Source organism: Somniosus microcephalus, unplaced genomic scaffold (assembly GCF_052327205.1).
Source record: "Somniosus microcephalus isolate GS21.2 unplaced genomic scaffold, FLI_Smic_1.0 unresolved_chr2, whole genome shotgun sequence".
Lineage (NCBI taxonomy): Eukaryota > Metazoa > Chordata > Chondrichthyes > Squaliformes > Somniosidae > Somniosus > Somniosus microcephalus.
The window spans coordinates 90477051-90491686 of NW_028225180.1; positions in this window are offsets into that span (position 1 = coordinate 90477051).

Genomic DNA, 14636 nt, shown 5'->3' on the forward strand with positions numbered 1-14636 from the left:
TTCGGCGGGAGACAGGTTTTATTGTCCTTATTTAAAAGCTGAGGTGGCCCAAGACATTCCCAGACTGTCCAATATCCAAACTCGAGGGCCCACCCCATCTTCCCTGAGTCCCAGCCTTTTGCAAGTCTGAACATGCCTTTTAAACCAGCCAAATCTTCCTGGGATTTTTATTTTTAAATCCCTTTGGCCCAATAATTCCTTAAAACAGTCCAAAATCTCTTCCTTACTTACATTTAGGGGAAATGTGTAATTTAACTCTTTGAATTCTTCTGTTAGGCCCCACCATACATTTTATCCTTTTCACAGATTTCTTCTATGATGGTCCAAAATCATTTAAAATAAGGTTTTCCTTCTGTTTTGGGGTTTGGCAGAATTTTGCAAACCTTACAATAGATTCGGAACAGATCTAGCAGCTCAAAACTGGGCATCGATGAGGCACTGTGGGCCATCAGCAGCAGCAGAATTATATTCCACCACAATCTGTAACCTCATGGCCCGGCATGTCCCTCACTCTACCATTACCCAGGGGACCAACCCTGGTTCAATGAGGGGTGTAGAAGAGCATGCCAGGAGCAGCACCAGAAGAGGAGGCTCCATGAACATCCCCATCCTCAATGATGGTGGAGCCCAGCCACATGAATGCAAAAGTCAAGGCTGAAGCGTTTGCAACCATCTTCAGCCAGATGTGCTGAGTGGATGATCCATCATGTTGTCCTCCTGAGCTCCCCACCCCCACAGAAGCCAGTCTTCAGCCAATTCGATTCACTCCACGTGATAACAAGAAACGGCTGAGCGCACTGGATACAGCAAAGGCTGTGGGCCCTGACAACAGCCCGGATGTCGTGCTGAAGACTTGTGCTCCAGAACTATCCGCGCCTCTAGCCAAGTTGTTCCAGTACAGCTACAACACTGGCACCTACCCGAGAAAGTGGAAAAATGCCCAGGTATGTCCTGTCCACAAAAAGCAGGAAAATTCCAATCCGGCCAATTACCGCCCCATCACTCTATTCTCAATCATCAGCAAAGTGATGGAAGGTGTCGTCGACAGTGCTACCAAGCAGCACTTCCTCACCAATAACCCGCCCACCAATGCTCAGTTGACCGAGTGTAGTATCAAGGAGCCCTAGTAAAATTGAAGTCAATGGGAATCGGGGGCAAAACTCTTCACTGGCTGGAGTCATAGAAACATAGAAGATAGGAGCAGGAGTAGGCCATTCGGCCCCTCGAGCCTGCTCCGCCATTCAATGTGATCATGGCTGATCATCCAAATTCAGTACCCGGTCCCTGCTTTCTCCCCATATCCCTTGATCCCTTTAGCCTTAAGAAATATATCCAACTCCTTCTTGAATATATTTAATGAATTGGCCTCTACTGCCTTCTGTGGTAGAGAATTCCACAGGTTCACCACTCTCTGGGTGAAGAAATTCCTCCTCATTTCTGTCCTAAATGGCCTACCCCATATCCTTAGACTGTGACCCCTGGTTCTGGACTCCCCGACCATCGGGAACATCCTTCCTGCATCTAGTATGTCTAGTCCTGTTAGAATTTTATAAGTTTCAATGAGATCCCCTCTCATTCTTCTAAACTCCAGCGAGTATAAGCCCAATCGCCCCAATCTCTCCTCATACGTCATTCCTGCCATCCCAGGTATCAGCCTGGTGAATCTTCGCTAAACTCCTTCCATGGCAAGAACATCCTTCCTCAGATAAGGCGACCAAAACTGCACACAATACTCAAGATGTGGTCTCACCAAGGCCCTGTACAACTGCAGCAAGACACCCTTGTTCCTGTACTCAAACCCTCTCGCTACGAAGGCCAACATACCATTTGCCTTCTTAACCGCCAGCTGCACCTGCATGCTTACCTTCAGTGACTGGTGCACAAGGACACCCAGGTCTCTTTGCACTTCCCCTTTTCCCAATCTATTGCCATTCAGATAATAATCTGCCTTCCTGTTTTTGCCACCAAAGTGGATACTAGCACAAAGGAAGATGGTTGTGGTGGTTGGAGGTCAATCATCTCAGCCCCAGGACATTGCTGCCGGAGTTCCTCAGCGCCGTCATTGGCCCAACCATCTTCAGCAGCTTCACCAATGACCTTCCCTCCATCATAAGGTCAAAAGCGGGGATGTTCGCTGATGATTGCACAATGTTCAGTTCCATTCGCCACTCCTCAGATAATGAAACAGTTTGTGCCCGCATGCAGCAAGACGTGGATAACATTCAGGTTTGGGCTGATTAATGGCAAGTAACATTCGTGCCATACAAGTGTCAGGTAATGACCATATCCAACAAGATAAAATCTAACCACCCCCCCTTGACATTCAATGGCGTTACCATCATCGAATCCCCCAACATCAACATCCTGGGGGGGTCACCATTGACCAGAATCTTAACTGGACTAGCCACATAAATATCGTGGCTACAAGAGCAGGTCAGAGGCTGGGTGTTCTGCAGCGAGTGACTCATCTCCTGACTCCCCAAAGCCTTTCCACCATCTACATGGCACAAGTCAGGAGTGTGATGGAATACTCTCCACTTGCCTGGATGAGTGCAGCTCCAACAACACTCAAGAAGCTCGATACCATCCAGGACAAAGAAGTCTGCTTCATCGGCGCCCCATCCACCACCTTAAACATTCACTCCCTCCACCACCGGAGCACCGTTCCTGCATTGTCGCTGGGTCAAAATCCTGGAACTCCCTCCCTAACGGCACCGTGGGAGCACCTTCACCACACGGACTGCAGCGATTCAAGAAGGCGGCTCACCCCCACCTTCTCAAGGGCAATTAGGGATGGGCAATAAATGCTGGTCTTGCCAGCGACGCCCACATCCCATAAAAAAAAATCACGTGTGTGTGTGTGTGTGTGTGTGTGTATCCAATCTCCCTCATCCTCCCTCCCATGTGCCTGTGCTCCTTAGTTCACTGCAAAGTGAAATACGACAAGGTAGTGTGAGCTGGAGTCACGAGGCTCAGTGGGCGAGTGCACCGCCCGGTGTGGTACTGAGCCCCACAGAGCCAGGACCGTTCCTGGTCCAGTGCGGCTCAGTTACTCCCAGCCTTTACCGACTGGTCCATGGAGTCACGAAGAGCCTCTGTGATTGGCTGTATTGGGGGAGGAGACCTGTGATTGGCTGTGTTAATGGGGGAGGAACCCTGTGATTGGCTGTGTTAAAGGGGGTGCTGCCGTGTGATTGGCTGTAGTAATGGGAGAGGAGCAAGGGTGGGGAGTCGGGGAATGGGGGGGAGTCGGGGAATGGGGGGAGTCGAGGAATGGGGGGAGAGTCGGGGAATGGGGGTGGGGAATGGGGAATTGGTCGGGGAATTTTGGAACTGACTGTGGGTAAATAGTTTAAGATTGTTTCCATTGGGTGAATGAGGAACTAGGGAACGGAAACCAAGGATTCTGATTGGAAGAACCAAGAGGGAAGGGAGGAGGAAGTTTCTTGTACTGACGGCTATTGGACTGTGGAATCCTTCACCACATGTGGCTGTTGAGGTAGAGACTAAATCTTCATTTCAAAGGGAATGGGAATAAATATTTGATCATGTGATCAGGCATGCTATGCTCAGATGCCATGTGATCAGAATGTCACGCGATCAAACATCCAGGAATGTTGCAACCAGAGTGTTCAACCTTAAGGAAAAGCAGGGGGTGACTCCCCCCGAGCCCCGCAACGAGTCCTCGGGCCAGGGTTTAACAGGCGGTCCTCACTTCCTTCATGCTGCTTCCTAGTGCGCAGGATTGATCCGTAGGAACAGGAACGGGCCATTCAACCACTCGAGTCTGTTCCGCCATTGTGAGAGATGATGGCCCAGAAATTCGGGTCGGGGGCTTCCCGCGGATGCAAGCCCCCGACCTACACTTACCTTGCGCGCCGGCAGTTGAGCTCTGGGCCTGCGTGGATTTCCTCTCCGAGGCCTCCTCCAGCTCCCGGCGCGCTGTGTTTCCGTGTCCCAGGGGTGTAGTTAGTGCGCTACATCCCCTGGGATCACGTGGGCCATGGGCAGCCAATGGGAGCAGGGAAAAGCCCATTCATAAGATTGACAGAAAGACCTGTCAAACTTATGAATGCTCCGGCCCTCAAAACAGTACTTAACCTTCAAATAATTTTTTTTTTAAATCACACTTTAAATAAACTATAAATTACATTAAATAACTATTTTAAACAAAAATTTAAATTTTTGAAAAAACTAATTTTATGAAAAAACGGGCCTAAAAATAAACTTACCTTGCTTTAAAGTATTTAAAATTAATAAACCTGTGGAAAAAATGTTTAAATTTTAATTAATTGACTACTTACCTTTGAAAATGCAGTCCTTACACCTGGTTTTTACATTTCTAAAATCTAAAGTCTTACCCTCACGGAAAAAACTGGGAAAAAAAGGAAGTTCAAAGCGCACGCGCAGACTCCTGCGCGCACGCGTTCAACCTCTGAACCCCTTCGTTCAGGGGAACGGAAGTGCTGGTTTCCCGCGCATGCGTAGTGCATGCAGGAAACCGGCACTTCCATCGGATCCACGCGTGAGTACCCCGTGCGTACTCACGCGTTGGGACCGAATTTCTGCCCCCTTATCTTTCGGATGAGACATTAAACCGAGGCCCTGTTTTCCCTCTCGGGTGGGTGTAAAAGAGCCCTGGGCTCTATTTTGAAGAAGAGCAGGAAGTTCTCCCCAGTGTTCTGGGCCAATATTTATCCCTCAGCCAACACCTAAGAACAGATGATCTGGTCATTATCTCATTGTTGTTTGTGGGATCTTGCTGTGTGCAAACTGGTTGCTGCGTTTCCCACATTACAACAGTGACTCCACTTCAAAAGTACTTCATTGACTGTAAAGCGCTTTGGGCATCCTGAGGTGGGGGAAGGCGCTGTAGAAATTGGAGTTCTTCCTTCTCAAAGTGAAGGATACATTGAGGACGGACTTGCTTGTGCCTCGGGACCACAGGAATGTGCATCACCCCGAGGGGAGGGAGACAACGGGGGTAGATGGAGTTCGGAGTCCCCTAGACTTCACCCACAGGGTAACATTTGCATATTGAATTATCATTGGCCCGCAGGCATCTGTAAGGAATACCTATTATATTCACATGTGATCACATGCTGAGCTGTCATTGGTCTGCAGGCACCGGTAAGGACTGCTATTGTTTGGAAGACTCAGGGGGTAATTACTCCATTTTGTCCCTACTGTGCTGTATGATTTGAGATCACAGACCTGATGCTTCATGAAAGAGGTTAAACTGTAATACTCCGTTGTCCTGCAATTTATTATTTTTGTACAAAGTGTGCAAAACAAGACATGGTGTCAGAACAGGGATTTGAAATGGACATCGTTGGAGCTCCCTTACCTCGAATGAATTGGGAATCTTTGAACTTACATAGAGAATGGAGCAAGTTCAAGCAACACATGCAGTTGATATTCTCGGGTCCGTTGAAAAGCAAAGGGGAGGAAGAAAGATGCAGCTACCTACTCCTGTGGATCGGAGGGGAGAAAAAGGGAACACCACCCAGAGAGCGTGTTTCAGAGTTCTAAAAATGAGCGACACAGACATAAAACGCTTCAAAAACTGTGGATACTGTGTAAACAAGATGCATGGGGAAAAGGAGCATTGCCCTGCCAAAGGAAGGCAATGTGCTAAATGTGGTAAACGGAACCACTTTGCTAAAGTTTGCAGGACTGTTTTCTGAATAGCAGTACACACAGTGAGTGACAGCCAAATGCCAGACAGAGAGCCAAATGCAGAGGAACTGTTTATTGATTCTGTGTCACAGAAAAAACAGATTTTAGAGACTGACCAAGCCTTTGCCGATATTGAGATAGGAAAACAGGGCACAGAGCTTAGGTTTAAACTAGACACTGGAGCTCAGGTTAATGTAATTCCTCTGAGTGAGTATCACAGCTTGAAGGATGAGTGTGAGCTACAGCCCACCTCATGCAGACTGACCAACTATGGGGGTGAGCAGCTCATTGTAAAAGGCACAGGCGTGATGAAATGCAAGTACAAAGAAAGCGACATGATGTTAGACTTTTACATTGTTGACAATCGAGCACCTCCAGTGCTAGGTCTAAAGGCATGTTTAGACATGGACCGCGTCAAGCTAGTGCTATTATTGACAGCACCAGTTGAGAAGCAGACAGTCATGGAGGAGTTTGCTGACGTTTTCAAAGGAATCGGACTATTCCCAGGTGAATGCACTATTCACCTTGACCCAGCAGCAACCCCTGTGGTTTGCCCACTGAGAAGGATACCCCTTGCTCTACGTAGTCGCCTGAAGGAGGAGCTGCAGAGCATGGAGAATACAGAAATCATCGTCCGGGAAACAGAACCGACAGAGTGGGTCAACGCGTTAGTAGTGGTTGAGAAACCACGTACAGGCAAGCTCAGAGTCTGTCTCGACCCCAGAGATTTGAACAAGGCTATCAAACGCCCTCACTACCCTCTACCAACGCTAGATGACATCACACCCAAGCGAGTGGGAGCACGTTACTTCAGTGTAATGGACGCATGATCAGGATACTGGACTATCAAGCTCACGGAAGAGTCATCTAAGCTAACAACGTTCAACACACCATTTGGACGCAACCGATTTCTGCGTTTACCATTTGGTCTTATCTCAGCTCAGGATGAATTCCAGCGGAAGATCGACGAGACCTATGAAGGCCTTGACAGAGCAGTCGCAATTATAGACGACATCCTCATCTATGGCAGGAATAGAGAGGAACATGACAGGAACCTCCGTGCGATGCTACAAAGATCACGGGAGAAAGGTATCCGGCTCAACCCCGAGAAAAGCATAATCGGATCCACCGAGATCAGTTATTTCGGGCATCGCCTCTCAACTGATGGCATTAAGCCGGATCCAGAGAAAATCTCCACCATCAAGAAGATGGAGCCGCCGAAGAACCGCGCAGAGTTAGAGACAGTACTAGGCATGGTTAACTACTTAGCCAAGTTTGCCCCGAGCCTCTCCGAAATCAACGCACCCATGCGTCAGTTGCTCAAACAATCCAATGAGTTCCTGTGGGATAAACAACATGACACAGCATTTCAGAAAATGAAAGACCTAATCACCAGAGAACCAAGACCAGTTCTTGCCTACTTCGACCCCAACAAAGAGCTCAGACTACAAGTGGATGCGTCAAAGTACGGACTAGGCGCAGTATTACTGCAAGAAGGAAAGCCCATCGGCTATGCTTCCAGATCTCTCACAGACAGTGAAATCAACTATGCTCAAATCGAGAAAGAGCTATATGCAATTCTGTTCGGATGTAAACGTTTCCACCAGTACGTCTATGGCCGACAAGTCATTGTGGAATCCGACCACAAGCCCCTCGAGTCAATCATGAGGAAACCACTAGCCGCAGCCCTACCAAGGCTACAGAGAATGATCCTTCAGCTACAGAAGTACGACTTCACAATCATTCACCGTCCAGGCAAAGACATTCCTGTCGCAGACACGCTCTCCAGAAAGTCTCTTAGCTACCAGGACAGCAGCCTCAGTGAAGGCATGGATGTGCAGGTACACATGGTGTACAACAGCTTACCTGTGAGTGACTCAAAACTGAAGGAGGTCTGAGCAGGAACAGAGAAAGATGCACAACTCACACTGCTGAGCAAAGTCATACATGAAGGATGGCCTGAGGAAAGGAGGAAATGCCCTCAGAGCATATCTGAAATCTGGAACCACAGAGACAAACTGTCACAAATCAACGGAATCATCTTCAAAGGGGAGAAAATCATCATTCCTACCAGTCTCAGAGAAGAAATGTTGAAAAAAATTCATGCTGGACATATGGCATGGAAAAATCCAAACAAAGAGCACGTGACATTATGTTTTGGCCCGGAATGTGCAAACACATTGAGGATATTGTCGGAAAATGTTCCAATTGTATAGAACGCCGCCCATCAAATGTCAAAGAGCCCATGATACCTCACCGTATCCCAGACAGGCCCTGGCAGGTCGTCAGCTGCAAGCAAGTGCATGCAAAACGTGTACAGAGACAGCAACACCAAAAGAGATACTATGACAGGTCAGCTAGACTACTGCCGCCGCTGCACAATGGAGAATCCGTCAGAATCCAGGAGCGTGACTACTGGAAGCCAGCAGTCGTCATCCAGCCAGCTGACACTGAGCGATCGTATCACGTCCGCACCCCAGAAGGACAGGTGTACCGCCGCAATCGCAGGCACCTCCTGAACACCAAGGAACAACACCGTCATTCCGACGAGAGGATCAGTTTAGCAGAGTGTGATGAACAGAGCAATACACAAAACACATCATACCTACCTGAACCTAAACCTGAACCTGATTTATTGACCGATTCAGGAGCATGCTCAGTTCCATACCACACAAGGTCGGGACGAGAGGTCAAGCCTAGAGTTATCCTTGACTTGTGAACTGTCAAAGGGTGTAGGCGGATCGCTGCCCTAAAAAAATAACTGTACATCGTTATTGAAACGTTGAGATGTTTTCAGCGCTAGTTAAATGCTGAGTTTACTTATATGTTTATGCTACCGAGAACATTATGTAGAAGAAAGGTTTAAAAGTAATGCATAACATTTTTCTTTTAAAAGAAAGGGGATGTAACATTTGCATATTGAATTATCACTGGCCCGCAGGCATCTGTAAGGAATACCTATTATATTCACGTGATCGCATGCTGAGTTGTCATTGGCCTGCAGGCATCGGTAAGGACTGCTATTGTTTGGAAGACCCAGGGGGTCCTTACTCCATTTTGTCCCCATTGTGCTGTATGATTGAGATCACAGACCTGATGCTTCATAAAAGAGTTTAAACTGTAATACTCCGTTGTCCTGCAATTTATTATTTTTGTACAAAGTGTGCAAAACAAGACACAGGACACCTCAATCCTGACTACAGATCAACATCTCACCAACGCCTGTGTGAGTTGTTCCCTATTCCACACACCAGTCACCGTGGCTTCTTCCCTGAATGAAAGGTGCCCGTTTAATGCAGGAGCCATTAGCTTGTTCTTGAAGGCGCAGATTTCCCATGGAATTTCCTTAGGAAATGCAAAGTTGTTTGGAAAAACCTGATTGTCCCTGAGATTACTGGTACGGGTGTAACTGAGGATTATGGGGATCAGACCGCTGTACCGTCACTGGTCACTGGAGGGCAGCAGTGAGCCTGGACCAGAGCAGCAGCTGATCGCAATGGCCAGGTGAGTTGAACAACAACAACTTGTATTTATACAGCGCCTTTAACGTAGTAAAACATCCCAAGGCGTTTTTAGGGAGGGAGTTCCAGAGCTTAGGGCCCAGGCAGCTGAAGGCACGGCCGCCAATGGTGGAGCGATGGAAATCGGGGGATGCGCAAGAGGCCGGAATTGGAGGAGCGCAGAGATCTCGGGGGGGTGGGGTTGGTTGTAGGGCTGGAGGAGGTTACAGAGATCGGGAGGGGGGCGCGAGGAGGCCATGGAGGGATTTGAACACCAGGATGAGAATTTTAAAATCGAGGCGTTGCCGGACCGGGAGCCAATGTAGGTCAGCGAGCGACAGGGGGTGATGGGTGAACGGGACTGGGTGTGAGTTAGGACACGGGGCAGTGAGCACAGGGGGTGATGGGTGAACGGGACTGGGTGCGAGTTAGGACACAGGGCAGTGAGCACAGGGGGTGATGGGTGAACGGGACTGGGTGTGAGTTAGGACACGGGGCAGTGAGCACAGGGGGTGATGGGTGAACGGGACTGGGTGTGAGTTAGGACACGGGGCAGTGAGCACAGGGGGTGATGGGTGAACGGGACTGGGTGTGAGTTAGGACACGGGGCAGTGAGCACAGGGGGTGATGGGTGAACGGGACTGGGTGTGAGTTAGGACACGGGGCAGTGAGCACAGGGGGTGATGGGTGAACGGGACTGGGTGTGAGTTAGGACACGGGGCAGTGAGCACAGGGGGTGATGGGTGAACGGGACTGGGTGTGAGTTAGGACACGGGGCAGTGAGCACAGGGGGTGATGGGTGAACGGGACTGGGTGTGAGTTAGGACACGGGGCAGTGAGCACAGGGGGTGATGGGTGAACGGGACTGGGTGTGAGTTAGGACACGGGGCAGTGAGCACAGGGGGTGATGGGTGAACGGGACTTGGTGCGAGTTAGGACACGGGGCAGCAGAGTTGAGGTGAATCATCCTTGTTGAAGATAGATTATCATCACATGAGAAACTGAATTAGAAGCATCATCGACTGAGTGAAAATCTGAGTGATTGTCTAAATATAATTACAATAAATAACGAGAAAATTAGACCTCAGCTGGAGTATTGTGTCCAATTCTGGGCACCACACTTTAGGAAGGATGTCAGGGCCTTGGAGAGGGTGCGGAGGAGATTTACTAGAATGGTCCCAGGGATGAGGGACTTCAGTTAATGTGGAGAGACTGGAGAAGCTGGGATTGTTCTCCTTAGAGCAGAGACGGTTAAGGGGAGATTTAATCGAGGTGTTCAAAATCATGAGGGGTTTTGATAGAGTAAATAAGGAGAAAGTGTTTCCAGTGGCAGGAGGGAAAAACTTACTTGTCCTTGTCCTTCCCATCCCATCTGTTGCAAATGCATCTGTCCATGACAGTATTGGTAGGAGTGACCACTGCACAGTCCTTGTGGAGACGAAGTTTTGGAACATCCAGACAGACACTTTAGTTGCAATATTTGGAGGCGTGGAAGGACATCGAGATGAGGTTCTCAGTGCAGATTTTGATCTCCTTGGAGAAAAAATAATGTCTTGTGGCATGGATCATTCCCTTAAACTGTGGCGAATCAACTCAGAAAGGATGCTAAAAGCTATTAAAGCATCGAATGAATATAACCCAAGTAAAACAAACAGGTAACCGTTATATACTTCAACCCTCAGCCATGTTCATATCACGTTGCCTGGACTTGTTTTCGCTATTACTAGTTTATTTTGTTGTGGAACTGGCTGCTTTTTTGCTGCCTTCACAGATGGGAAAACAGAGATCTAAAAACACTACCGTACTAAAATGCCTGTTGCAAAGTCTATATTGGATGTATTTTTTTTGAAAGGACCTTACTCAATCTAGTAAGATAGCAAAAACTTTCATGCTGATATCTTTGGTTTGAATTTACACGTCCATGGTTTATAAAAATGTGATCTCAATATTAATTTCCCATACAGTTGGTATTATAAATGGACTTCTTTATCTTACACCTGCCAACTCGTGCATGACTTCAAATGGTGACTCTTTAATTTTACGTCTGTCTATATAATGTAATAAAAATCTGAACATCTTCACCCATTTCCAGTGTCAGCTTTTCCATTATGAATCCATATGTTCACATTTGTACTGGAAAAACGGTGGTTTTGTGTTTCCCAGCTCCTCAGCTTGTACTGTAGACGGACTCCTATGCTGTAACTAATTCTACTTCTCTGCTTTCTAAGCTGTTATACATTTTTGCACAAGTACCTCGATCAATAGTAGGTAGGTCTTGATCAATGTTCCTTTTAAGCTGTACAGCTGCACAGCACTCTGGAAGACCTGCACAGCCGGCTCACCGGCTTTTAAATGCAAAAACTGCACATGCGCAGATTTTTGAGTGGGCCACGCAGCTCGTTAAAGGGGCCGTGCAGCTCAAAAGTTACAGGGAACATTGGTATTGATGCTCTTGTTTACTCCCCTTTTACCTGCCTCATGGACTTTTCCTTTACCTTTTATCCCATTTGGAATCGCTGTACAAGCTAGCAAAGGAAGAGCTGAAATTTTATCAAAGCTCCATAGACTTTGTTTATGTTTTATAAAACGATTGTAACTGTCTTATGACCCTTGTAACATGCACATTAAGGAAAGTGTGGAAATACTCCTTTGATGTTTCAGAGATAATTAGCTGAGCCATATACATGGTGAAAGTCACAAGTTTGATCCCTGGTCTGTTGTGGGTTTGCTGATTTCAATTGCGAGGTGCACTGCAGTTGGCCTCACTGCCCCTGGTTAAGGATGGGAAAACCAATAAATCTGCTCCTAACTGCTTTCCAGAGACCCTTGAAGGAAGTGCACGTATGTCGACGTTAGGTGACCATAGACTGGGCTTAGCTGTGATTTCTCCATTTCCCCATTCCTCCTCCACCCAGTCTAGCCTTTCACAGGAAGAATGACCACTTGGACGAAGTACCAGAGTTCGATTGATGTTGGTGTAATAACCCTGAGCAATCTCAAATCAATACCTTCAACAGTGGAGAAAGAATGTTTTTAAAAATACTTCAAGTATGATTTTTAACAACAAAGTTCTTTGCCTAATTGGAGTGTTGACTTTGCAGAGTTACTACCACTCTCTCTTGAATTAGAAAGTTGTGGATTCCGGCTCCACTCCAGGACCTTGGCTCACAATCTAGATTGAAATTCCAATACAATGTTGCAGGAGTGCTACATTGTCAGAGCTGCCATTTTTTGGACAAGACATTAAACTGACCTTGTTGACCAGGTAGATTTTAAAGATCCCTTGGTACTACAGTATTTGGAGAAGATCACTGCTCTCTTGATGTCCTGGCTAATGATCCTCAACCAAAACTGACTGATCATTCATGTCATTGCTGTTTGTGGCTGGTTGCTGTGCCCCTGTTGCCTGCATAATTGCTATTGCACATCAAAGTAATTCATTGTGTATGAAGATGTTGGTGAGATATGATAAGCCGCTATATAAATGCAAGTCGTTTTTAATGATGTTACGTTCTGAACACCATTAACCATGTCTGTGGTCTTGTCTTGAGTTATTTTAGAGGAGAGATGGAACTTTATTTTTTTACTATTCATAAAAATGTCCTTTTGGATTGTAGGCCATTTGTATCGCAGAAAATCCATTTCCCAGATTTCTCCACAAGGGACATACACAGGAATTATGTGGACTGTGTGCGGTGGCTTGGAGATCTGATATTATCAAAGGTACACATTTTGTTCCTGTTTGCAGCATTGATTTGGCTAAAGATAAGAAATTTCTTCACACAGAGGGTGGTGAATCTTTGGAATTCTCTACTCCAGAGGGCTGTGGAGGCTCAGTCATTGGGTATATTCAAAACAGAAGTCGATAGATTTCTGACTAGTAAGGGCATCAAGGGATATGACGATAGGGCTGCTGAATGGTGTTGAGGCAGAAGATCAGCCATGATCTTATTGAATGGCGGAGCAGGCTTGAAGGGCCCAATGGCCTACTCCTGCTCCTATTTCTTGTGTTCGTGTGTTCTTGTGTCCCATCTTCACACTGAGAACACCCTCCATCGTGTTGTGTTGCACTACCACTGTGCTAAATGGGATAGTTTCGGAACAGATCTAGCAGCTCAAAACTGGGCATCCATGAGGCGCTGTGGGCCATCAGCAGCAGCAGAATTGTATTCCACCACAATCTGTAACCTCATGGCCCGGCATATCCCTCACTCTATCATTACCATCAAACCAGGGGACCAACCCTGGTTCAATAAGGAGTGTAGAAGAGCATGCCAGGAGCAGCACCAGAGGAAGAGGCTCCATGAACATCCCCATCCTCAATGATGCTGGAGCCCAGCCACATGACTGCAGAAGACAAGGCTGAAGCGTTTGCCACCATCTTCAGACAGAAGTGCCGAGTGGATGATCCATCATGGTCTCCTCCTGAGGTCCCCACCACCACAGAAGCCAGTCTTCAGACAATTCGATTCACTCCACGTGATATCAACAAACGGCTGAGCGCACTGGATACAGCAAAGGCTGTGGGCCCCAACAACATCCCGGATGTCGTGCTGAAGACTTGAGCTGCAGAACTATCCGCGCCTCTAGCCAAGCTGTTCCAGTATAGCTACAACACTGGCATCTGCCCGACAAAGTGGAAAAATGCCCAGGCATGTCCTGTCCACAAAAAGCAGGAAAACTCCAATCCGGCCAATTACCACCCCATCAGTCTATTCTGAATCATCAGCAAAGTGATGGAAGGTGTCGTTGACAGTGCTACCAAGCAGCACTTGCTCACCAATAACCCACTCAGCGATGCTCAGTTGACCGAGTGTAGTATCAAGGAGCCCTAGTAAAATTGAAGTCAATGGGAATTGAGGATAACTCTTCACTGGCTGGAGTCATACCTAGCACAAAGGAAGATGGTTGTGGTGGTTGGAGGTCAATAATCTCAGCCCCAGGACATTGCTGCCGGAGTTCCTCAGCGCCGTCATTGGCCCAACCATCTTCAGCTGCTTCATCAATGACCTTCCCTCCATCATAAGGTCAAAAGTGGGAATGTTCGCTGATGATTGCACAATGTTCAGTTCCGTTCGCCACTCCTCAGATAATGAAACAGTTTGTGCCCGCATGCAGCAAGACGTGGACAACATTCAGGTTTGGGCTGATTAGTGGCAAGTAACATTCGTGCCAAACAAGTGCCAGGTAATGACCATCTCCAACAAGATAAAATCTAACCACCACCGCCCCCCCTTGACATTCAATGGCGTTACCATCATCGAATCCCCCAACATCAACATCCTGGGGGAGGGAATCACCATTGACCAGAATCTTAACTGGACCAGCCACATAAATATCGTGGCTACAAGAGCAGGTCAGAGGCTGGGTATTCTGCAGCGAGTGACTCACCTCCTGACTCCCCAAAGCCTTTCCACCATCTACAAGGCACAAGTCAGGAGTGTGATGGAATACTCT